This window comes from Corythoichthys intestinalis, chromosome 22, assembly GCF_030265065.1.
Source record: "Corythoichthys intestinalis isolate RoL2023-P3 chromosome 22, ASM3026506v1, whole genome shotgun sequence".
NCBI lineage: Eukaryota > Metazoa > Chordata > Actinopteri > Syngnathiformes > Syngnathidae > Corythoichthys > Corythoichthys intestinalis.
Window position 1 is genome coordinate 18,907,217 of NC_080416.1, and position 26,885 is coordinate 18,934,101.

General features: G+C 39.5%; 1 long non-coding RNA gene across 3 annotated transcripts; it reads left to right on the top strand.

Moving 5' to 3' along the window:
- Window positions 1-5,559: 5,559 nt before the first annotated feature.
- LOC130910183 (uncharacterized) lies at window positions 5,560-22,690 on the top strand. Of its 3 annotated transcripts, XR_009061828.1 has the most exons (5): window positions 5,560-5,705; window positions 10,656-10,848; window positions 11,589-11,724; window positions 13,949-14,047; window positions 21,901-22,690. It is a non-coding gene; the product is annotated as an uncharacterized LOC130910183 (long non-coding RNA). The 3 variants fall into 3 exon arrangements; XR_009061827.1 differs by lacking the exon at window positions 21,901-22,690 and having other exon boundaries at window positions 13,949-16,212; XR_009061829.1 differs by lacking the exons at window positions 5,560-5,705; window positions 21,901-22,690 and adding an exon at window positions 6,086-6,216 and having other exon boundaries at window positions 13,949-16,212.
- Window positions 22,691-26,885: the final 4,195 nt, after the last annotated feature.

Genomic DNA, 26,885 nt, shown 5'->3' on the forward strand with positions numbered 1-26,885 from the left:
TATTATTTATATTTTCTTGATACATATGTACATTGTATTCATGATACTGAAATATATTTTATTTGTTTCCTGTACATTTAATGTGTCACAAAAAAAAAAACAACAGGTTTTAGGCTACTGCATTACAGTTACTGTAACAAGGTATACATAAGAAACTGATTTTTATTCAAAATTGTATTTTAAAGTAACATACGTGAACAAAATAAGTATAAATGACTTACAATATGCACAGTGAAATGGAATATATTTTGAAGATGACACAAACATTGATATTTTTTTATATTATAAGGAAATAAGTAGGCTAAAATAGGTAAATGAATAAAAATAAGTCCAGAGTGCACATAAACTTTACTGCCAAATGTATGACATTTGAGACAAGCATTTCTGGACCTCATTGCAGTGAAAAAAATGTTTAAAACTTTATTGTGTTCAATCTCACTTGAGTTATATTTGTTTTACCATGAGAACTACATGTAATGCTTAATGTATCATATATGATTCAAATTACATAATATATACCGTAATTTTCAGACTATGAGCCGCTACTTTTTTCCCCTCATTTTGAATTCTGCGGCTAATAATCCAGTGCGGCTTATTTGTTGATTTATTTGGGTTAGTAGGTAACACCTTATTTGACAGCGACATCACAAGACTGCCATTAGACCGTCATAATTATCACATTACATTATCGTGGGCATTAATAAATGCTTATGACAGATGTCATTAACTCATTCACTCTCAGCCATTTTCACAGGCGCAAGGCCCTTCGCTCCCTGCCGTTTTACTGGATTTTGACTGATTTTGCAAGGCCCACAGAAAATTCTGTTCTATTGCTATATAAACATAGAACCCACCAAAAGAAATATTAGACTCTCTTCTTTCAGCAGAAAAAAAGTTTCATATCTTTTTCCATTCTTTATAAATCAGCATTAGAAAATAGCTTAGTTTGAGCAATTTTCCAATTTCTGATGAAAAAAACAGAAATTGAGCTTTTTGTGAAGGCATACATTTCAAACATAACTTTGACGTATACACAGCGATTTTTTGCTTTAGGTACATCCCAAACATCTGAATAATTTCCTTTTACAAAATAAGATAAACAACAAGACAAATAGAGCTTTTGATAGCAAAGTAACCATTTATTTACATATAACTAACTGGAAGATGACGCTGTTCTCTCATCGGCGTCTGTCTCATAAAGATGAATTTTTTTGAGCCTCTGCGGGCTCTGCTCGCGAGCAGCACGGACTCAAAGGCATCGTCCGCTGCACTAGTGGTCCCAGTCGTTCTGCTCGGTTGTCCAGCGCCTGGCATCACGGGCGTCCTACTGGTTGTTGTGCTCGGTCGTCCGCCGCCTGGCATCCATTCGGGCGTCTTCGGCCGGCGCCCGACTGCGGCTTGGCCGTTAGTTGCCGTTGAATCGGGTAGCGGGTCTTACAAAATGCGCTGCTGCCCTCCATTGGCCAGTTTTATTTCTTTAAAACAGATTTTCAGTTTTGTGCGTTGGAGCTAAATTGAATCACGACTCAGAGATGTCTTTTTTTAAATAAATAAAATGTAAAAGACGTATAAATATGTCTTTGGGACACTGAAACAATTAAAAATAGAACATATTTATACGTTTTGGGGAGCAAATGAGTTAAGTGTCATCTGGCAAATTATGTCACTAACTCCATTTATGTTCAGCTCGGATCATTTACAGCCGTTCAAAAGGGAGATAATTTGCCGGATGACACAAAATGACATCTGTCATAAGCATTCATTAATGCTCATGGCAGTGTCATGTCATAATTATGATGGTCTTATGATAGTCTTATGGCACCACTGTCAAATAAAGTGTGACCAGATTCCATAACTAGCAATGAATGAAACAACTAGAACAGTAACTGAAAAAATAATTAGCACAGAACATAAATTTTGATTGTAGTTTACATTTGTAGCGCTGCAGTGCATGCTAGGAAGCATGTTAGACAACAACACTGTTGACAGCAGGTGGCAGCAGGTTGACTGTCTCCTCCAAGAGAACAGTGATGGGCAAATTGAAGCTTCTTAAAGCAATGAAGCTTTGCAGCCAATTGGTTCAAAGCTACATGGTGGTTCTCTTGGTCCTATGACAATCTTATGATGCCGCTTTCAAATAAAGTGTTACCGGTTGATATATTTTGGTGTAAATATCTCATAATACAATGAGGACAGCTGCGGCTTATAGTCCAGTGCGGCTTATCTACGAACAAATGTCGTTTTCGTGTCAAATTTAGTGGGTGGCAGCTCATAGTCAGGTGCGCCTTATAGTGCGAATGTTCCGGTATATAGAAATTAATTTTTTAAAATGTTCATAAAAAAAAAAATGTTTAATGACCACATAAAGCTTTCAGATTGAAAAAACATCTGAATTTTCTGTTCATTATTTCTGGGCTCAGGCTTTATATTAACATGATATTCTGAACGTCCCCATCAGAGAAAATATAATAAGTCTCTTCAACTTTTTCCTTTCTCTCAAAGATCTGATCAATTTTCCGTTCAACAAGGTTGTTCTTTTTTGTCCCAGAAAACGTACATTTGAACCAGTCAGAGCTAACTATCCATGCTGATCACATCTCAGTATGTCAGCCAATTGAACTGGCAACTGTAGTCCCGGCCGGGGAGGGTGGTTAGCTGACCACACATCGACACAACAAATCAGACACACTGGGAGAACTCCTTGCTCTCCGGGGAATAAATAAATAATAAATATGGGTGGAAAGGGATGAAACAACACAAGCACTTTATTATACATGTTGTTAACACTTGTGTATGGAAATCTGACGTTAGTAGATTGTTGGCGTTGCCTGTGGTAGCCAGGAAGGTTGTTTTTAGCATGGGGTTTTGACAGTTGCCGTCATATTTTCGGGATCAAAGCACTGTTCTGGTGTGTTCCGGCGCTGAACTTCCGTTTCGGCTTACTTTCACCCGTGAGTATAGTATTAATTTAAACTGTGCAGTGTCATACTTAAAACGGTTTCTCATATTTCCGCTTCCTTATTTGGTTACATGAGAGGAACAAAATATTGGAAACAGGCCTGACTATGATGCAGAACAGTTCTACGCCACTGCAGATGATAACCATCGGAATAAACCTTGTTGATACAGCTCTTGTACTCTATGATCCTTGAGATTTTTTGAGGTACGAGTGACAATAGAATTCTGATGTGGCCTTGTGTTGGTCTGCTGATGAATGGTTCTATGTACTTGTCCTTTTAAAAAAATCAGCATATTGTGATAAAGTTCATTATTTTCTGTAATGTACTGATAAACATTAGACTTTCATATATTTTAGATTACACACAACTGAAGTAGTTCAAGCCTTTTATTGTTTTAATATTGTGGATTTTGGCAAAAAAGTCAAGAAAAAACAAAAATCCCTATCTAAAAAAATTTGCATATTTCATTTGACCAATACAAAAAAGTGTTTTTTTAATAAAAGAAAAAGTCAACCTTCAATTAATTATATCAGCTATGCACCCAATACTTGGTCGGGAATCCTTTTGCAGAAATGTGGCGCGACATGGAAGCAGTCAGCCTGTGGCACTGCTGAGGTGTTATGGGGAGGCCCAGGATGCTTCGATAGCGGCCCTAAGCTCATCCACAGTGTTGGGTCTGGTGTCTCTCAAATTCCTCTTCACAATATCCCACAGATTCTCTATGGGTTTCAGGTCAGGAGTTTTGGCAGGCCATTTGAGCACAGTAATGCCATGGTCGGTAAACCATTTACCAGTGGTTTTGGCACTGTGAGCAGGTGCCAGGTCATGCTGAAAAATGAAATCTTCATCTCTATAAAGCTTTTCAGCAGACGGAAGCATGAAGTGCTCCAAAATCTCCTGATAGCTAGCTGCATTGACCATGCCCTTGATAAAACACAGTAGACCAACACCAGCAGCTGACATGGCACCCCAGACACCATCACTGGCTGTGGGTACTTGACACTGGACTTCAGGCATTTTGGCTTTTCCTTCTCCCCAGTCTTGATTTCCGAATGACATGCAAAATTTGCTTTCATCTGAAAAAAGTACTTTGGACCACTGAGCAACTGTCTAATGCTGCTTTTCTGTAGCCTAGGTCAGGCGCTTCTGCTGCTGTTTCAGGTTCAAAAGTGGCTTGACTTGGGGAATGCGGCACTTGTAGCCCATTTCAAGCACATCCCTGTGCACGGTGGCTCTGGATGTTTCTACTCCAGACTCAGTCCACTGTTTCTGCAGGTCCCCCAAGGTCTGGAATCGGCCCTTCTCCGCAATCTTTCTCACCTCGTCTGGTTGTGCAGTGTTTACTGCCAGTTTTTCCTTCCCACAGACTTCCCACTGAGGTGCCTTGATACAGCACTCTGGGAACAGCCTATTCGCTCAGAATTGTTTTTCTGTGTCTTAGCCTCTTGCTTGAGGGTGTCAGTGATGGCCTTCTGGACAGCAGTCAGGTCGGCAGTCTTGCCCATGATTGCGGTTTTGAGTAATGAACCAGGCTGGGAGTTTTTAAAAGCCTCAGGAATCTTTCGCAGGGGTTTTGAGTTAATTCGTTGATTCAGATGATTAGGTTAGTGGCTTCTTTAGAGTACCTTTTCATGATATGCAAATTTTTTGAGATAAGGATTTTTGTTTTTTCTGGACTTTTTTGCCAAAATCATCAATATTAAAACAATAATAGGCTCTAACTACTTCAGTTGTGTGTAATGTATGGAGGCAGATTTGTGTCTTTATTATTCAATCCCCAAAAAAGTTGCATGAAAACAGTTTGAATGAAAAATAAAGTGTTCAAATGCGAATTTCTGAGTCTCAAATATTTTTTCACATTCAAACCTTTTTTTCTACGATTGAATTTTTAAAAATTTTAGATTGATTTTTCTTTTGAAAATACATATATTTTTGTTTGAAGCAACTTATTTTTTGATTGAATATTAAAGACACAAATGTCCTAGCCAAAATGTGGTCCAAACGCAAAATTACATGACTTCAATCAAAAATGGTGTTTCAATAAAAAAAAAACTTGACTTTAATCCAAAAAAATAAAAAAAATAAATCAAAGAAAAATAGTTTTCAAATATATTTTTTTGAGTTTCAAATTTATTTTTGCATTCAAACACATTTTTTTGATTGAAGTGACGTTTTCTTCGATTGAAAATACATATTTTGATTGAAGCAACTTTTTATTTGATTGAAGCAACTTTTTTTTTTTTTTGCATTGAATAATAAAGATCCAAATCTACCTCCATATAACGAATCTAAAATATATGAAAGTCTAATGTTTATCAGTACATTACATCACAATATGCTAATTTTCTGAGAAGGACAGTATATACTTTGTGATGTTATCAGAGCGCTTTGTGATGCATGTTGAGCTATACGCCTGCTAATATTCTTTCGTGTTTTTAGCCTTTGTTCAGCTCTGTGTTCTTGTTCCGGGCCTTTATTCAACATAGCTAAATGAAAGAATCTTTCATAGAGTGTCCTTGCAGGGAGATAGTAACTGTACTGTTGCTCTTGGGTGTAAGGTTAAGCGCTTACATTTCCTTGTTGTCACATGGTTCCTGTGGGATAATCGTGCTGTGAACAAAGAGGATAAGGTAGGTAGGGTCGGCGAGACGAAAGGAGAAGAAGCGGAAGCGAAACGGGTTAAAGAGTGTCGAGAGGCTGAGGTGGCCCGGGGGGAGGAGAAGCACGGCAGACGAGGAAGAGGAGGTGGGGAATTGATGGAGCAGAAAGCTAGGTTATTCCTGCTGTGTGTGTGTGTGTGCGCGCGCACACACGTGGGTATGAATGGCAGGCTTGGCAGTAAATGAAACTGTTTATCAGATCAATATGGCCATCATCTCTCAGATGACTGTGGCCTCTGCTGAGGAACAGTCATAAATCACAGGCAAATATGGAGGACGCCGATCCATACGGCAGCTTGTGGGTCTGTTCTGCTGGAACCTTTGAGCCTGCTGTCTTTGTCTTTATGCTTTAGAGCTATGCAAATATGGACAGCCTCTTTGAAATGCCAATTTCGCACAATCATGCATTTTGTTATGTGACATACATCAAAAGAGTTGTAACCTATCCTCAGTTCCTGTAAGGGCTTACAACCGAGCGAGTTCCTCGACTGTGCGACGGCCTTCTGTGCTCTCTCACTGAATAATGTAGCCCACCAATATCAGCCAGAAGACTGAGGAAACCAAAATAGCGTCTTGAGCGCCGATAAATATAGAAGGTAATTAAATCGGCAGCGGGGGAGAGACAGAAAAGCCAGGGAAGAGGGAAGGCCTGTTTCCATGAAGGATGGAGTGAAACACGGACAAGCTAAAGTCACCGATGTTAATATGGATCATCTGCTTTTATATTTGTGATCTCGCTACTTTATGTCGACATATGGCCTGATTTTCAAAGGTCCTAAATGGTACTGAATTACTGTACTGTTTCTGTTGGTAAGTGTTATAAAAGTGGTGGCGCATGCCTATTATTACTAAGTAGTAAGTTTATTTTTGCATCTAAGATTGCGTTGAGTTCAATGTGGAACATTTGGGATGGAACAAATTCAAATTGGCCTTATAAAAATTTATGATGGGTGAATGATACAGACATGTGTCCTCAATACTGATGTGTATCATTTTACTTTTAAGTTTTCATTATTGATTTACATTGCAAATAGTGGGTATTTTTTTCAATACCCACAAGCTACCCTCATACTTTTTTGAATGCAGACAGTGGTCAGTGTATAAAAGTTTTAAAATCTAAGTGAATCACAGGCACAAAAGTGGTAACGTTGGTTAAATGAAGGGTGCATCTGTTTACCTGTTATGTTTTATTAGCATGTCTGTGTTTATCGATTTTTTTTCAACCCACTGCCAAAAATGTTGGCTGTATAATGTCATAATGAAAGATTTTAGTGAATATTTTTTGAGGATTTTCCTTGAATATTTCACAATTTCACATTGTTGATCTCATGAGAACGTTGGCAAGGGAGACTAAAATTATATGTTGGCATAAAAGCAGTGCCATAGTTATATTTTCATAGAGATCCAATTTAAAAAGATTTTTTTTGATTATGTTAACTCATTAGCAGCCATTGACTAAGCCTGTCGCAATATGCAATAAGTCAAATTATTGCAGGGTAAATAAACATGAGGGCGGTGATTTTCCCGGCTGTGATTTATCGCCACGTGTGTTGATTTTTTATGTAACTCCAGTTTCTTTCACAGATGTTTATTGGCCATCAACACGCCATAGAATTAAAGTTCAAACATACAAAATAACCTATTAAACATTGTAAAACGTTGCCATTGCTACATTGAGGCAAATGGAAAAATGACAATGTACTAACCACTTTAGCCTGCTATAAAATATTGGCAGTCTTCTCCACAACGCAAAATTGCGGTTAAAAGGAGACACTTCAAACATGAAAACTCGCTGGTTTCCAGCATTTGCAAACGATGCGAACAAAAGAAAAGAGACTATTACTGACTTGCTGGGCACGGCCAGACTGTTCTCCCTGTATTTTTCCAAACACTGAGAGAAAATTCTGGGACCCAGCCCATTAACGGCCTCTCGAGCAGGTACAAAATCAATCGACAAATCAGATTCGTTTATATCCGTGACGTGTTCTTAACGAGCAACGTCACTCTTGCGCGTCGGAAGTCGTCTCCACAACAACACAGATGGTGAACAGGAGAGCCGAGAATATGTTCCAATCCACGGTAAAATCAGTTTTAAATTGCCAAAAACACATCGACACGAGTCATTGACAACAGTCTGTCTCGCGCTAGCCATGTTGAATAAACTCTCCTCGTATGTTTCCTTTCGCGCGCAAGTCTCTCGTCCTGCCCTCGTCGTTTTACAAACGTCATGTCTGCCCGTCGCTGATTGGTCCACTCCGCTGTCTGTTTGCTGTGGCTAGCTCCGCCCTGGAAATTGTATCCGCTGAATGGTGGCCAGACTCAATAGCTGGAACAGCGGCGAGTCTGGTGTACCAGGCAAATTACTGACACCACATGCATGACAGAAAACGAAGTGCAGTTTTTGGTTTTTTACTGAGTGTAAAGCTTACAAAGGTTAGCGGCTTAGCGAACGTGCTTCCGGTGAGCATTTCAATATAAAAGCACGTCATGTTCAGATTTCTGGAGGTGATCTCAGCTTCTACACTAATAATAGATTAAGAATGACAGCCATTATGAAAAATCTGATTGGCAATGATATGATGTAATAAATGATAATAATTTGGGCTCAAATTTATTAACATGCGCACTTTGCAGGAAAAGATGACGGTCATTTTGGTTCAAAGAAAAACTTTTAATGGGCTTTAATTGGCAGACAACAAAAATGCTGTTGGGTTTCTCACCTATTTCATATGGTGCACTTAACTAGCTTTAAAATGTCTCGTTATGCATTGTGTGTGTGGTTTGTTTTTTTCTTTCTTAATTTTTAATATAGTTTGTGTTTTATTTAAGAATAAAAAAAATTTGCATTTGAATAGGTGATTATGATGTATTGGCACTACAGTCATGGTTGAATTGGTTTGGAAAAAAAATGACAATCATATCAATCATATTGGCAATACTTTATGAGACAATATATGGCCTACTAAAATTTGTTAGAGCGACAGGCCTACTATTGACAGCAATAGACATTCAATCCAGTTTAACCTAGTGGTTTACTTTGGTACTTGACAGTTTTTCTAAAGTTATGCATTTTAATCTTAAATTCCGATCTTCCTGTGTTGATTTTGCAGGTTGGCTGTAAATGTGAGGGTAATGCTTGCTTGCACACCATTCTAGGGTTTATTTTCACAGTTTCAGTCAAAATGGTCAGTTGCACTCAAGCTCACACATGACCTAACCGAAGACATTCGCTATTATGGTAGGCTGTTAACTCATATTGACTTTTTGCTCTTACAGTGGGGCAAATAAGTATTTAGTCAAACACTATTTGTGCTAGTTCTCCCACTAGAAAATATTAGAGAGGCCTGTAATTGTCAACATGAGTAAACCTCAACCATGAGAGACAGAATGTGGAGAAAAAAAACCCAGAAAATCACATTGTTTGATTTTTAAATAATTTATTTGCAAATCATGGTGGAAAATAAGTATTTGGTCAATACCAAAAGTTCATCTCAATACTTTGTTATGTACCCTTTGTTGGCAATAACGGCGGCCAAACGTTTTCTGTAACTCTTCACAAGCTTTTCACACACTGTGGCATTTTGGCCCATTCCTCCATGCAGATCTCCTCTAGAGCAGTGATGTTTTGGGGCTGTCGTTGGGCAACACGGACTTTCAACTCCCTCCACAGTTTTTCTATGGGGTTGAGATCCTACAAAGCCTCTCCTTTGTTGCCCTGGCTGTGTGTTTGGGATCGTTGTCATGCTGAAAGACCCAGGCACGTCTCATCTTCAAAGCCCTTGCTGACGGAAGGAGATTTTCACTCAAAATCTCTCGATACATGGCCCCATTCATTCTTTCCTTTACACAGATCAGTCGTCCTGGTCCCTTTGCAGAAAAACAGCCCCAACTCTTGATGTTTCCACCCCCATGCTTTACACTGAGTATGGTGTTCTTCGGATGCAATTCAGTATTCTTTCTCCTCCAAACATGAGAACCTGTGTTTCTACCAAAAAGTTCTATTTTGGTTTCATCTGACCATAACACATTCTCCCAGTCCTCTCCTGGATCATCCAAATGCTCTCTAGTGAACCGCGGACGGGCCTGGACGTGTACTGGCTTCAGCAGGGGGACACGTCTGGCAGTGCAGGATTTGAGTCCTGGTGGCGCATTTTGTTACTGATAGTAGCCTTTGTTACTGTGGTCCCAGCTCTCTGTAGGTCATTCACTAGGTCCCCCCGTGTGATTCTGGGATTTTTGCTCACCGTTGTTGTAGTCATTTTGACGCCACGGGGTGAGATCTTGCATGGAGCCCCAGATCGAGGGAGAGTATCAATGGTCTTGTATGTCTTCCATTTTCTAATAATTGCTCCCACAGTTGATTTCTTTACACCAAGCGTTTTACCTATTGCAGATTCAGTCTTTCCAGCCTGGTGCAGGTCTACTATTATGTCTATGGTGTCCTTCGACAGTTCTTTGGCGACAGCTCTTTGCTCTTGGCCTCAGTGGAGTTTGGAGTGTGACTGACTGAGGTTGTGGACAGGTGTCTTTTACACCGATAATGAGTCAAAACAGGTGCCATTAATACAGGTAACGAGTGGAGCCTCGTTAGACCTCGTTAGAAGAAGTTAGACCTCTTTGACAGCCAGAAATCTTGCCTGTTTGTAGGTGACTAAATACTTATTTTCCACTCTAATTTGGAAATAAATTCTTTAAAAATCAAACAATGTGATTTTCTGTTTTTTTTTCCAAATTCTGTCTCTCATGGTTGAGGTTTACCCATGTTGACAGTTACAGGCCTCTCTAATCTTTTCAAGTAGAAGAACTTGCACAATTGGAGGTTGACTAAATACTTATTTGCCCTACTGTATATTCCATGAGCATCGGCACTAAGTGGGGCAGTAACCTATTCCATGGCGGAGGTCTCCCTGGTTACACTTGGATTGGATTAAATTGTATCAGGATTAAAAAATTTTGTCTAAGACTTGCTGAAGGTTTCAGAGAACATTTGATAGTTTTCAACTAATGTCTATTTTTTGTGTGTGCTCCACTGCAGGCATCATGAGTCAGCAGTATTTCACCGGTTCATCCTGAGGAGAATCGAGCATGTGAACGCTGTGGCTGTCATCCTTCCTGTGACGTGCTCCTCATTTGCATTCGCCGACCTGCCCTTTTCCCCACTCGGTCTTCAGGTACCCACATGATGCCCACCAAACAGAAGGACCTGCCAGAAGGCAGAAGAACTGCGGGTGAGAGATAGTTCGAAGGAGGGGCAGGGTAATGGCGGGGAGGGCGGCCGGCCACCATCTTGACATAGTCTCCTCTGGGAGTGTTTCCGCGTGTGTCCGATTTGACATGTTGTGACAGAAAGTGACTGACTGAAAACACTTTGCAATCCAACAAAAGGTGTTACACAAAAACTACCGGTAACAGCTAGTAGGCCGCACACGTAACTCGCCTTCTTCTCAACACACTGTCTTCCGATCTTTTTTTGCTCTTTGTCTTGTGTCTCTCCCTCGACTACCTCTTTTTCTATCACGCCCACACAGACAATGGCATCTTGTATATCGTCTGCCTGACACACAAAGGGGCCAAAGCGCATTTGCATGCACGCACTGCTGTAAACGCAATCAGTCATACGAGCGTGACTGACACGTATTTCTGTAAACGCACACAATAGGCTCTCACTTTTTTTTGTACTCGCATTGTCTGGGTTTCTCACACACAAGCACATATACACGTATACGCACAAGGCTGCACTACTCTCTGTCTTGGAATTTTACATTTTGATGAAGGAGGAAGCGTGTCATCCAATCGGAGCGGCGGGAGGCGGGAGAGACCATCTCCACGCAGACATCAGGGACGATTCGCAATCGTCACAAGGACTTCGACGGTCCGATCTGCTCCCCCGCATCCCCTCTAGGCGGGTGGTATGATCCGACATGCTGGATAAGAACCCCTCCTCTCTGTCTTCCCCCTCTCCTGTCAGTGCAAGGGTGTAGCTGCTGATTCTATACACCACAGCAGAGAGGCTGAGGAGCCACGTCAGGTGTCACCGCTCCGCCACCCGACTTGAGCCTGCAGAACCAAGACATCCACCGCTGGTTCCAAAGTATCAAGGCCAGGTGAGTCCCAACACGCTCTTACACTTGTGACATGTGGCTTCACGATACGCTGCGTTAATAACCACATGGCATCACAATGAAATAAACACATGTACATTATACAGGTGTGCAGGTGCCAGTGGCCCCAGGAGGACATGATTGTCACCTCCACAGTGTGTGCATAGGTGTACATTTGATGTCAGCCGTTCATGTGACCATACATGAGTGTACAGAATAAATCTACTGTATATGCATGTGCACGCATATCATCCCTCCCAGCATGGTGGTGGGAGACAAAGGGTCCCCTCAGTTTGACGCTGTGCACGCAGTCGCCGCTGGGTGGGAAAGTTCCCCTGTCACTAACCACCGGTTATGAGAACGGAGGGGAGGGTGGGTGTGAAGAAAGAAGTCAAACGGGGTCCCTTCTTCACGACATAACCATCCCCCCCACCTTAATTGCCGCCCAACTCTCCTGACTCATGTTGATAGGAAGACACGGTCACAGGGGATGATGAAGATGATGAACTCGAGGGGTGGTGGTCTAGGTATAGATAGGGTGGGGGTTGGTGTTTGGTGGGTGGGGGGGCTGAGTGCAGCTTGAGGACACGCGGGTTGGTTTGTCGGTCATGTCACGAGGACTACTGTCATGTTTGATAGACATACCAGAGAGAATGACGTTAAATACACGGGTCCACGAGAGGGGGGTTGGGTGGGTGGGGTGGTCATCTGCCGCGCACATGACTTTGTGCGAGTGTGCGAGTACACGTGAGCGCACCCGTGAAAAGAATGGCAGCGTGATGCGCCGAACCGACGGCCGTCGCTGACCCAGACAAAGGGCGACGATCATATGTGCAGTCTCATGGCGTAGACGCAGCCAGTATGTAGGTGAGGGAGAGGGAGGGGGATGTATGATGAATGGCCACATGTATGGAGGGCGTCTCATGTGCGTACACATACACACGACATGTGATCTTCACGTCTGAGCTCGGAAAGATGCCATGTGCGCATTGCACCGCTGCCGCCCCCAACCCCCATTTCGGTCTTTACCCGACGCCCTTATTCAACCTGCGCTGTTCGGCGGCTCGCCGTCCTCATCGTACACCCACGCCTCTTCGTCTTGCGACACCTCATTGATCCTTCGCCCTAACCTCCCCACTCATATTATATTACATCGTCAACCCCCCCACCTCCGTCTGTGTGTCAAACGCTGGAAGAGATGTGATCTTATCCTTAAGTGGCCTTTTTCGAGTCCTGCCCATGTGATGGAGGATATTAGTGCATCTCTTCAAGTGGGTGCATTGTGTAGTCAGGGTCAGTAGGACCTTGTATATAGGATAATATTGAACATATTTTCCATAATCGATGTAGCCGACATAAATTTGAACAAAGACAGGGGCTGTCAATCATCTGAAATGGCGCCTCTGTTGCTATGTATTGATCCGAGCGGACGTTTATTACCTTCTATAGAGTGCGCGTGAGATTTACACTTTGTACAAGGGTCATTTACAGTCTAAGACCATCTAAAAGACACTCACACATAGCCGCAATTTGGCAATTCTTTGTGTTAAAAGATGGTGACCATATAAGAGCAAGCTGTACGTTTCTCGCCTTGCGTTTTACTCCATTTCCTCTCTCCTCAGCCTCCCTCCTTCCATATGTGAGTGCTGTCAAGCTGTAGGGCGTGCCCCCCTACCCTCTTTCCCACTCAACCCCCACCCCTTTCTCATGTTGCATATATACATATCTCGCCAAGTGAGTTCACGCGTGGCTGCACACCGGCCGTACATGTGTGCTTCTTTTATATCACCAAGGGAAAAAAAGAAAGACAACGGTTGATTTTGACGTCCGGGGATGGCGGGCATCGTTTTGCCGAAATGTCAATTTTATTAAGTGAACATACCAGAGCTGCTGTGCAAAATGGCTGCCGAGGCGACACGCTGCCTGTGATGGCCGACGAGCGCGTAGGTCTGAGGGTGGTGCGTGTGCATATGTTGCTGCTGTGAGTAGATTTGTGGCAAGCGTAATCCTGCTTTTTTTTTTTGTGTCGTGGGCAGTCTCCGCTAATCCATAATTACCAACCTTAACGTACACAACCTTGACTGTCGGAGTCATTATGGCGGAACAATTGTCGATTGTTTCTCCCAGAAACCGTGATAAGACACATTTAGCAGCGGCGATAACGTCCAGATTTACATATTTGTCAGCGAGTTATCCTCAAAAAGCTGATCTTGTTGTTTCTTTGCAGTTCTCTGCCTCGCCGAGCCAACCGGCCCATGCGTCTGCCCAGCCGGGCCTAGTCTGCCCTGCCCTGCCCAGCAGCTGGCATCCTGCAGGAGTCATCAGGGTTAGTGCTCGGCTGGCACACCTCAGTGTGCGAATCAGCAAGGCAGGAACTTGTAAATTTATAGATGTGCACTCAAACACCAGGCCAAACAATCCATCTTGCATAAGCGAAAGAAGGGTGGAGTGCGTAAGCTTTAAAACACATCAGTCACAAAAGTAGATCGTAAGCCATTTTTTTCCTAAATTTAAAGCACCGAGACAGAAATGACTCTACATAAGGACGATATGCTCTTTTTAACCACACATTATACAAGATAAACGGCCGTCTCTCGTTTCTATATCTACATTTCTACCCGTCATTATCAGGCTGCACACACGGAGATTATACACATGGCCCTATTAGCTATTTGGTTTATAATTCCAATACTGCAAGTTTGAGCATTTTGCGCAGTTCATCGGGAAGACACTGCAGGGGGAAAAAAAAAAGACAAAGCTTCAACTAAATGACTGTCGGTCTTATCGGGACGTGTGGGCGAGGAAACGCGTGCGTGGACCACCAACGGGCTCGTGCGTTGAAATCTCTGCCCTTGCCTCTAATGCATCTGTCAGCCTAAAAGTGTTCAGTCAGAGGGAGTGTACATCTGATGCCTGTGAATGACAGGGAGCATATTTGAATTGAATGTGCATTACATCAGCACTTTTCTTTTTGCAGTCTTTCATGCACACTTTAGTTTAGTGGGTTCCATTTAAAAATGTTACTCGAATTGCAATATAGGTGCAAAATGCTTTTGTTAAATTACTGCTATTCTTCCCGAGTATTTGCTTCCCTTCAAAAGAGGCCTTATTCTTCTCACCGAGTTAAAAATAACACTTGAAAGGAGAAAAGCATCATCTTGATTTTATTGATGTTCACACTTTTAGTACAGGGAATTTAAGGACGACAACCTGTGTGTGAGCATGTATGTTAATGCGTCTTTGTGTACCTGCCATTTAGCCTCGAGTAAATGAGAAAATGAATGCACGCTTATCGCAGCCAATTGCGACAGATTCTTAATAAATGGACACAAAACGCGGTCATTGCTATTTATGTGCATGCTGACACTGTATAACCTCGCAGCGTTTTGCCGCCATTGAAGCAAGCGCAAAAAAAAATAAACCGGGTCATAATCCGGATTTTGTGCATTACTGTAATTTCTCGCCTCTTGAAAATTCAGTGGCAGCAAATGGGGGAGAAAAGACGATGCGTCTTGAGTGGGTGTGCGGAGGTCTGCAGCTTCCAGGGTGGGGAGGATGCTCGCCTACCCTTCTGGCTTCCATCCCGAGCGTAGACAACAGACGTCGTCATTTTCCAACTCGATTTACAGATGCATTAGGAGATGCCGAGGCGCACCCATCTCTCTCAAATGCAATCAGGCCTCCTTTGTGCTTTAAGAGGAAATTGAGGGTGCCGTCGTTATCGACTTTCTTTCCCACTTCTCCTTCATGTAGGCTCGCCTTTTCTGCCAACGTAACGTACACGGATGCTTACGGACTCTTTAATGATTCGTCTTTACTCGCTTGTCGCCTTTTTGGGCGGGTTTAAAAGGGTAAAGATGGATCTTGAAAGACAATTTTTAAAGGTCTGTCATATAGATTGAACAAGGTAGGTTCTATGCATAAGCGGATTTTAAGGATATTAAAAAAAAAAAAAAAAATATATATATATATATATATATATATATATATATATATATATATTAGGGCTGTCAAAATGATCGCGATAACGAGCGGTAATTAATTTTTTAAATTAATCCCGTTAAAATATTTGACGCAATTAACGCACAAATGCCCCGCTCAAACAGATTAAAATGAGAGCACAGTGAAAGGTGTACTTGTTGTGGGCCCTTGGGTACGACTGATATTATAGGCTTCAGCACCCATGAGCATTGTGTAAGTAATTATTGACATCAACAATGGCGGGCTACTAGTTTATTTTTTGATTGAAAATTTTACAAATATTATTGAAACGAAAACATGAAGAGGGGTTTTGATATAAAATTTCTATAACTTGTCTTTTAAGAACTACGTCTTTCTATCCATGGATTGCTTTTACAGAATGTCAATACTGGTAATGCCATCTTGTTGATTTATTGTTATAATAAAGAAATACAGTACTTATGTACCGTATGTTGAATGTATATATCCATCTTGTGTCTTATCTTTCCATTCCAAAAATAATTTACAGAAAAATATGGCATATTTTATAGATGGTTTGAATTGCGATTAATTGCGATTAATTACGATTAATTAATTTCTAAGCTGTAATTAACTTGTTTAAAAATTTTAATCGTTTGACACCCCTTATATATCTATTTATCTATCTATCTATATATCTATCTATCTATCTATCTATATATATATATATATATATATATATATATATATATATATATATATACATATATATATAATATCTATGTTGTAAAGCAATAAAACTGCAACAAAAATAAATGAACAAAAAAATACATTTTTATGATTGGTCGAAATTGTTTTTATTATTTTTGATTGAAAATATTTTTTTGATTGAAGCAACTTTTTGGGTGATTGAATGATTTAGACACAAATGTCCTAATCATAATATGGCCCAAACACAAAAAGGATTGCTTTAATCAAAACTTTTTCAATTAAAAATTAAGTGTTCAAATGCAAATTTTTCAATCTCAAATATTTTTTCGCATTCAAAAACTTTTTTCTATTATTGAAAATTTTCTTTTTTTGATTGAAGTGATTTTTCTTTTTGAAAACCTAATTTTTTTTTAAGCAATTTATTTTTTGATTGAATAATAGAGAAAAATGCCCTAGCCAAAATGTGACCCAAACACAAATCATCATTAGTTTAATCAAAAAGTTGCTTCAATAAAAAAAACAAAACTTTTTTTATATGCATTTTATTTTAGTTTTTTGAGTTTCAAAATTATTTTTGCATTCAAACACTTTTTTTTTTTGATTGAAGTGACTTATTTTGGTTGAAAATATATATTTTAATTGAAGCAACTTTTTTTTTTTTTTTAATTGAACTTTTTTTTTTTTTTAATTGAAGCAACTTTTTTTTGATTGAATAATAAAGACACAAATCTACCTCCATATAGCTCCGCCAAGGGGATACAATTTTTGACTGGGGTAACTACATTGGCACGACACCGGCGGGCGTACCAAATTCAATGGATGACGATCTTGGCGAAAAGTATTGCCTAAGCAGCCTGATTTAGAATTCCCCTCAAGAATGATGGAAACAAGAAACGCTAATTATCAACTTATTATTGTATATATTTTTGAAAGTTAATTTTATTGCTGACACTGCGTTTTGGGGTCATTGACATGTTGTGCCCCCCCTTGCCCCAAAAGTCAAACTTCGCCTATGGTTCTATGAAAATTGAGGTTTGGAACGTCTGTATTGTTAATTTATGAAACGCCAATGTTTGTGGGTAAAATTACGCTTTTGAAATATTTATTATCATTGGTCGTTGAACTTTTAGTCTGTAAAACTTATAGTGTCTCTAGGACTGCAAATTTTAGGTCTCTGTGGCTTACGATGTTTTCAGTTTCCATGTCTAAAGTGAAGCTTATCTTAAAGCACTTCTTTTAAATATTCAAAGCCTCAAATACAACATTTTTATTCATGACGCACACTAGACCAATGTATTTCATTTTAGCAGGCCACCTGAAATATTTTTGATAAATCGTATCAAAAAATTTACTATGAACTTTAGCATATAAATATTATACACCAACAATGAATACCGTTAACGGCTGGTTGACCCTCTGCTATACGTACATCGAAATGCGCTGGAGTAAAAAAAAAAAAAAAATGAAGAGCGGGAGGACGAGACCAGCGGCAGGATGGCAGACAAAGGAAAGGATGGGGGCTGGGAATTGCAGAAATGACAGAACAGTATGGGGAAGAAAGGAGTTCTTAAGAAAAGAAATAGGTACCTTTTGAAAATGCGGCACCTGTTATTCTCACCTCCGGGTGTCTGTCTGGATCTATCTTTCATTTGTCTTTGTTCTGTGGAAATTGCCACAGATCACAGAACATCCTCTTTTTCACCCCTCATTTTGTCCGCGTATCAGCCATTTTTTCTACCAACTGTTTCCCCATCTGCACAATTTTTGATATTTTCCTCCGAAACAACAAATTAACCGTGGCATTGTTCCCTTTTTTACTTCATGCAGCCCACATACGTATTTAACTCAAAAGTGCATTTGTTTGCGTACTATGCACCCCCCTCCTAAATGAGGTCCATAGCATTCAAGGTAGAGGAGTTGTCTCGCCGCATGTGGACGTTATCTGGAAAGCAGGGGCCGGCTGCCATAGCAACCATATGATGAGGCAGGCAGGGATATTTAAAGGAATTCAGCTGCTGCTCGCCTTGCTGTCAGATTCACACACACACACACACGCTTGGCCCAGTGTAAGACAAAGAAATCCAGTGGAATGCAAGTTAAAAATCGATATCTACTTCCCTATCGTATAGCACATACAGTAAGTTATAGAATCGTGTAATTGCCCAGCTTTGTTCAGCTCTCCTATCAAGAGAGATCATGATTATTTTTTTTGATCCACAATTCCTCCCTATTTATCCTCCAAGCAAAATTTCATTCCCCCGTAGTGCCAATTAAATTAATCAGATTTATTTTACAGGGGCCCTTAATCAACATTTGAACGCGCCGTCACTTTCAGCACACACGCACGCACGCATGAAATCCGCTGCTATAAGGTGCGTACTGCGTGCATAATAAAAAAGATTAAACTCGCATAGTATTTTATTTTTTAGCTGGAGGCTGTATTTTAACATGTTAAATTATTAAAGAAAATATGAAGGAAGCAGAAAAAAAAATTCACCCATTTGTAACACATTCTGACCCATTAAACATAATTTCACTGGTCTTTATTTTTGACTTTTATAGTAATATCTTGATATACTAGTTGACATGGAGCCTTTTGAACTATAAAAGGTTAAAAAGCTTTCAAAGGAAGAAAAAACACTTGTTCCCATTATGGAAATTTACAGCTAATTGACATCGAGTTAGTGTTGATTGTAAAGATTCTGCAACTTAAGCTTCAAACAGAATTAACCCGATTGAACCATAAGCGGATTTTAAGGGGGGCAGGCCCCCCCAGGTGGCCGAAAAGTGTCATGCATGTAATTGACTTTCTTATATACATATAAAAGTTGTAAAGCAATAAAAATGCAACAGAAATGAATGAAATGAACAAAAAAACATTGTTATAATGGGTCAAAAATATTTTTCGAGCACCTTAGACAGTCATTTGCTTTGCATATAAATTAAAAATATATAAATATAATAGAGAAAAAAATATTTTTTCTTTGATTGATTTTCTTTTTTTTTGTTTTTTTTTTTTTGATTGAAGCAAGTTTTTGGGGGATTGAATGATTTAGATACAAATGTCCTAATTATAATATAGCCCAAACACAAAAAGGATTGCTTCAATCAAAGAAAGCTAAAAATAGTTTTTTGAAGCAACTTATTTTTTGATTGAATAATAAAGAGAAAAATGTCCTAGCCAAAATGTGGCCCAAACACAAATCAACATTACTTCAATCCCAAAAAAAACTTCACTTCAATCAGGGAAAAAAAAAAAAAAAAAAATCAAAGAAAAATAGCTGTCACATGCAGAAGAAAAACAAAATCAAAGAAAAATGCATTTTTTTTTTTAGTTTTTTGAGTTTCAAATTTATTTTTGCATTTAAACACTTTTTTTTTTTTAAGCAACTTTTTTTTGGTCGCCAATCGATCGGATCCGATCACGTCATTTTCAAAGTATCGGAATCGGCAAAAAAAAATATCGGCCATGCCTTTTTTAAATATATATATTTTTTAATTAAATAGTTTTCTAATTGTATCTAACGTTACAGACATAATATGTTACACTCACCCAGAGTCCTTAGTTTAGGCCAGCGGTCTCAAACCGACTCCACAAAGGGCCGCAGTGGGTCCTGGTTTTTGTTCCAACAGATCCAGCACAAACAGTTCAACCAATGAGGTTTCTACTAACATAAGCAGCACCTGATTGCAATCAACTGATTACACTTGTAAGAAACCAGATTGGTGAAAAGGTATTTGTCTCGTTTGGTTGGAATGAAATCCAGTACCCCCTGCGGCCCTTTGAGGACCGGTTTGAGACCACTGGTTTAGGCTTAGGGGAAGGTTATCAAATTTATCCCAATAACGGCAGTAATTAATTTTTAAAATAATTTTTAAATAATGTACCACGCAATGTTTAATGTTTAACTTAATTAATGCATGCGCTGCACGACCCACTCACGCATTGTCGCGCTCAATCTGTCATGGCGCCGTTTTACCTACACAGAGAGATAAGAGGCAGCGCAAAATGAGTAGAGTGAAATTTGGCAGCCTTTGGAGCCTTTTTTTAATTGGCTAAAGCCTTACAATCCCTCTCCCTACGATTAGAAATATCTTGGGAAGCAATGTGGGGAAACAAGGTAGCACTTGATCTTTATCTTAACACCTTATGTTATTTTCCAACGCAGAGAAGATATATGAATTGATAGCACTACGCACAGTCATGGTTCCACTTCCCATCATGCATTTGACCATGGTTACAGTATCATTTACTGAAAGCTCAACAAATACACTAGATGGCAATATTTAGTCACAATATACAAAGTCACAAGTCTTTCTATCTGTGGATCCCTCTCACAGAAAGAATGTTAATAATGTAAATGCCATCTTTAGGATTTATTGTCATAATAAACAAATACAGTACTTATGTACTGTATGTTGAATGTATATATTCCTCCGAGTTTTATTCATTTTTTTTCTTAATGCATTCCAAAATGTATATGATCGGGAAAAATTATCGGGAATGATTGGAATTGAATCGGGAGCATAAAAAAGCAATCGGATCGGGAAATATCGGGATCGGCAGATACTCAAACTAAAACAATCGGGATCAGATCGGGAGCAAAAAAACATGATCGGAACAACCCTAGTCGAAAAAATATATTTTGATTGAAACAACTTTTTTTTGATTGAATACCGTAATAAAGACACAAATCTACCTCCATATAGCTCCGCCCAGGGGATCCAATTTTTGACTGGGGTAACTACATTGGCATGACACCGGAGGGCGTACCAAATTCAATGGATGATGATCTTGGTGAAAACTATTGCCTAAGCAGCCTGATTTAGAATTACCCTCAATAATGATGGGACACAAAAAAACGCTCATTGTCAACTTATTATTTTAAATATTCTTGCAAGTTAATTTTATTGCTGACACTGCGTTTTGGGGTCATCAGCATGTTGTGCCCCCCGCCCCAAAAGTCAAACTCCGCCTATGTATTTAACCTATTGATAGGTGCAAATATCCAAACTGCACCCTTGTGTGTTATGCACATGCACACGAGCTAAATGCCCAACATCACTTTCGATCACTGCTCTGAACTAGCGGCTAATTCCCGCCTTTTATTCCCCTTTTTACCGTTGCCGCCATTCAACATTTAAATGAGATTGTAAGTGTAGAAAAGTGTAAGCAGGTCCAATGCCTGTGAGAGCAGGCGGCGAAGATGAAAGTGCTTCACAGAATCAAAATGAACAGTGACCTCTCATAACACTCCCCTGCTCTTTATCCCATTCTAATCCCAGCTCATTTCATATGCTAAGTAAAAGCTTATATCTCTCTCACACTCGCACACACACCTCTCATTGGTGTGATTATAAAATTTGCATAGAGGATGTTTGCAAGTGCAGAGAGGTTTGCAAGTGGCCTGTCAGGTGCAGAGAAGTTGAGCAAATACGCCAATTTATGACAAAAATCCAACTCCAAAGAAAGTTCCCTCGAGTGTTTTTCCAGCCTCATCTTCTAATTTGCATGTTCTCTTCTCACAGCTGTCATTTGAGGAGTGGAGACCAAGGGAAAGAGTAGACTGCGGCCCCCCAAAGGAGAGGCAATGAGATGTAACCGCTCTTCTCCCTAATGGAAAGTGTATTTCTCCACCATTTGAGCACCATCTGCTGGCTCGGTGGGGCGGGACAGCTGGTGTTGTGAATCAGGCCGCCACATTCCAGGGAACGGCTACTTCCCAACACCAGGGTCTCTCCGTTACCATTTGCAGCTCTCGCCTCAACTGGGATAAGCTCATGCTTTTGAAAATTGATGGCAAAAATCTATGAGTTGTTATGAAAAGAAACTTTTTTTCCCCGTGTAAATCTACAGTCCTGCAAAATTAAAGTTGAGAACTTTTGGTGAAAAAAAATCACTAATGTGTAATTCATTTTGAGAAGAAAAGTTTTATTTCACTGACGATTTTATGTATTTTTGTATTTATGTATTTCCACTGGTAGTTTTATAGGAGAGTCTAAGGATGCACAACTGTAAAGTCGAAGGTTTTTAGATAAGGCAAGAGCGTAGGTTTGCATAGGGTCGTTTGGGACATAACACTACTAAGTTTTCAGGATGCTCAAATTGTCTCTACCAACTTTTAAGCAACCTTATTTCCATTATATAATGACTTCAGTTATATAGGTCATTTAGATTGTCTTCCTATTTGATGTTAGGATAGAATTGACCCTACCAGTAATGTAAAAAGACATCAATGTTGTGGAGTTGGGGAACACACCACTAATTTTGTTGCTTTTACAGTGCTTCAAGTCAATTTTAATCGCTTAGGTTTTTAGATGAGGCAAAGGCGTAGGTTTGCATAGGGACGTTTGGGACATAACACTACTAAAGTTTTCAGGATGCTCAAATTGTCCCTCCCAACTTTTAAGCAAGCTTATTTCATTTATATAATGACTTCAGTTATATAGGTCATTTAGATTGTCTTCCTATATGATGTAAGGATGTATTGACCCTACCATTAATAAGTGAATTTACAGTTCTTTCATTATGTTCAGACTTATATTGACCCCTATTCACTCGCTGAATGTGCCAGTCCATTTTTTCCCTCAAACGCACGTTTGATTGGCTGATGACTCGACCCCCCCCCCCCACACACACACACATTCACAGTCCGACAGAAATACAACATGCCGCCTCCGCCGCCCCCTTCGAAGCCGAGGGATATTTCAAGTTTTTTTATTTCCTGCCAGCAGCAGCCACTGTAATTAATGTAAAAAGACATCAATATTGTGGATTTGAGGAACACATCACTAATTTTGTTGCTTTTACAGTGCTTCAAGTCAATTTTAATCCTTTAGGTTTTTAGATAAGTCAAGGGTGTAGGTTTGCATAGGGACGTTTGGGACATAACACTTAAGTATTCAGGATGCTCAAATTGTCCCGCCCAACTTTTAAAACCCCTTCTAGCCTAGTGTGTCACATTTGATACACTCAGAATTTAATTATTTTGAGACTAATTTAGAATTTTGAAATTAAAAAAAAAAAAAAAAGATGGATGCAAGCCAACACATGCATCTGCAGGTTCCATGAGAAAAAAAAAATCTGGATTTCGCTAGGGTTATAGATATTAGAGCGCTTATTACACATATTCATTTTGATTTTTCTTTTTCTACAAATTTGAAAAAAGAACCATTAGGACCTTATTTTTTAAGTTTTGGGATTCTCTGACAATTGCTTCATGTCGCTGGCATTAAGGGGTTAATACAGTTCTACATGGGCACCATTAGTTGCACTAAGCACAAATGACTCTTCTGCAAATGTTTACCTTGACCTTTTGTCTGAAAATGTGGCACCACAATTGAATGACCTTCAACCAACCATCATTTTTCAGCAAGATGGTGCACCACCACATTGGGGGCTGCATGTTCGTGGGTTCCTCAATCAAACGTTTCCAGACCGATGGATTGGAAGGGATGGGCTAATTCCTTGGCCGCCACGTTCACCAGATATCACTCCCCTGGACTTCTTTCTATGGGGCTATGTTAAAGATATCGTGTATCAAACAAAGATGGGGACATTACTGACCTTAAGCGAAGGATTCCTGATGCCATTTCCACAATTGATGAGGCTATGCTACAGCGAACATGGCAAGAAATCGAGTACCGTCTTGATGGGCTTCCTGCAACTAATGGTGCCCATGTACAAGTGTATTAAAAGAGGTAAAAAAAAAAAAAACTTCAATAAACGCTGAATACAACAGAACAAATCTGGATAAAATATCTAATTAATTGCATTTTTAATAAACTTTTGAAATGGTAAAGAAACTTAATGGACACCTGTACAACATGCCGCCTCCTCCGCCCCCTTCGAAGCCAAGGGATATTACAAGTTTTTTTCCCGCCAGCAGCAGCCACTATAAGTAATGTAAAAAGACATCAGTGTTGGAGAAGTGGGGAACACACCACTAATTTTGTTGCTTCTACAGTGCTTCAAGTCAATTTTAATCCCTTAGATTTCTTGAAATACAGTGCCCTCCATAATTATTGGCACCCCTGAAAAAGATGTTTTTTAGCTTCTAATATTTTTTTTAAATTCAAATAATATGGGACTTAAATGGAAAAAAAGAGAAAAATCCAACCTTCAATACAAGTGCATTCATTCAGTGGGGAAAAAAATCGCACATAAAGAAAAAAATATTTGACATCAAATAATGTGTGACACAATTATTAGCACCCCTGGTCTTAATACTTTCTACTACCCCCTTTTGCCAACAAAACAAGGTCGGGGGACTGAGATGGCCATGGGAGGAGCTTGATTTTGTGTCTGTCTAATATATATATATATTTATATATATTTTGTTTTCAAATAATATGGGACCTTAATGGAAAAAAAGAGAAAAAGCCAACCTTCAATACAAGTGCATTCATTCAGTGGGGAAAAAAAATCCCACATAAAGAAAACATTATTTGACATCAAATAATGTGTGTCACAATTATTAGCACCCCTGGTGTTAATACTTTGGGCAACCCCCTTTTGCCAACAAAACAAGGTCTGTGGACTGAGATGGCCATGGGAGGAGCTTGATTTTGTGTCTGGTGAACCATTTCTGTGTAGATTTGGACATATGTTTAGGGTCATTGTCTTGCTGAAAGACCCAGTGACCACCCATCTTCTGCTTTCGGGCAGAGGGCAACAGATTTTGATTTAAAATGTCCTGGAATTTCAAAGGATTCATGATGCCATGCACCCTAACAAGGTTCCCAGGGCCTTTGGAAGCGAAACAGCTCCACAGCATCACTGACCCACCCCCCTACTTCACAGTGGGTATGAGGTGCTTTTCAGCATGCGCATCTTTCGTGGCACTCCAGACCCACTTAGAGTGTTTGTTGCCAAATAGCTCAATCTTGGTCTCATCTGACCAAAGCACACGGTCCCAGTTGAAGCCTAGGACCGCGTGTATTTTTGTGTGGGACCAAGATTGAATGAATGCACTTGTATTGAAGGTCAGATTTTTCTCTTTTTTCCATTAAGGTCCCATATTATTTGAATAAAAAAAAAATATTAGAAGCTAAAAAACACATCTTTTTCAAGGGTGCCAATAAATATGAAGGGCACTGTAAGAAAACAGCTAGCTGAAAAAAAAGACTTATTTTAAGCAAAAAGTTTGTATATTTAATCTTAAAAAACCTGTCAGAAATATTCTTAATTCACGAATAGATACTGTTCAAAACATTATTTGAAAGCAATTTTTTCTTGATATAGGTGAAAAATGACTTTTAGATGTATGGGCTCATTACGAACAAATAGTCAAATTTACTTAAAATAAGTGGAAGAATCTGACACATTAATCCAGGGGTTCCCAAACTACGGCCCGCGGGCCGGATACGTCCCGCCTCCACATTTGTTCCGGGCCCCTTGAAAAAAAAAAAAAAAATCCTCAATAGTGTTATTTATTTTCTGGCTTTTTTTTTTGTGAAGAACCCAGTGAGGGTTATTTGGTTATATTATATTATATTATATTATATTATATTATATTATATTATATTATATTATATTATATTATATTATATTATATTATATTTTTATTTTTATTTTTATTTTATTTACTTTTGTTCCGTGAAGAATCCAGAAAGGGTTATTTGATTGTGGCTTTCTGAAAAACACTACATTTTTACATTTAGGCACTCCTGCAATCGTTACACCTTTTCTGTTACAAACTGACCCCGGCCCCTTATCAGAGAAGGGAAAAGTTATGTGGCCCTCACAGGAAAAGGTTTGGGGACCCCTGCATTAATCTGTTAACTAGCCTTTAACACTCAAAGCAAGATGGAGAAAATTATTTGACTAGTTGTAACAAAAATGATCAGATTAAGATAAATTTGCAGTGGGCAGGTTAGTATTCATCAATACAGATTTATTTTGCATTAATCATTTAGCCTATTAATTAATTAGGGTCATATTGGTAGGAAATTCAGCTCTGACCCCTGTTCACCCAGTCTGTTGGGTCTTATTAATGTCCTGTCCCCAGCATAAAGTGTACATGCAGGTTTTGCTGTTATATCGTCCCAACCAATATTGAGACCAAACCTACGCCCTTGAGATAAGGTAAAGTCATTTGCTGCCATTGATGGTAGTAGAAGTCCAATCCATTTTGACTGGGGGGGGGGGTCTAGCCTCTTACAATCAAAATAGGTTGGGTGTCTACTGCCATCAATGGCTGTTAATTGATCCATTTGGTTTGATGAAAATTGGACACAGTGTAACTCTTTTACTACCTTAATTTGAAGTAATCTACTTTGCACTGTTTGATTATTATTCAACCTTTGCAAAAGACAACATGATATAAATAAGACATGAATAAAGAAATTGATTTTAGCTCATTTTTTGACATGGAAAAAAATTGGATAGTGATGACAGAGGACATTATTTAATGTTACAAGAATGGTCTTGTGCCAATCTATTCCACAAATTAAATCTGCATAATCTGAAAGAAGAAATAGTGGGTAATATTTTTTTAAGAAAATATGACGTG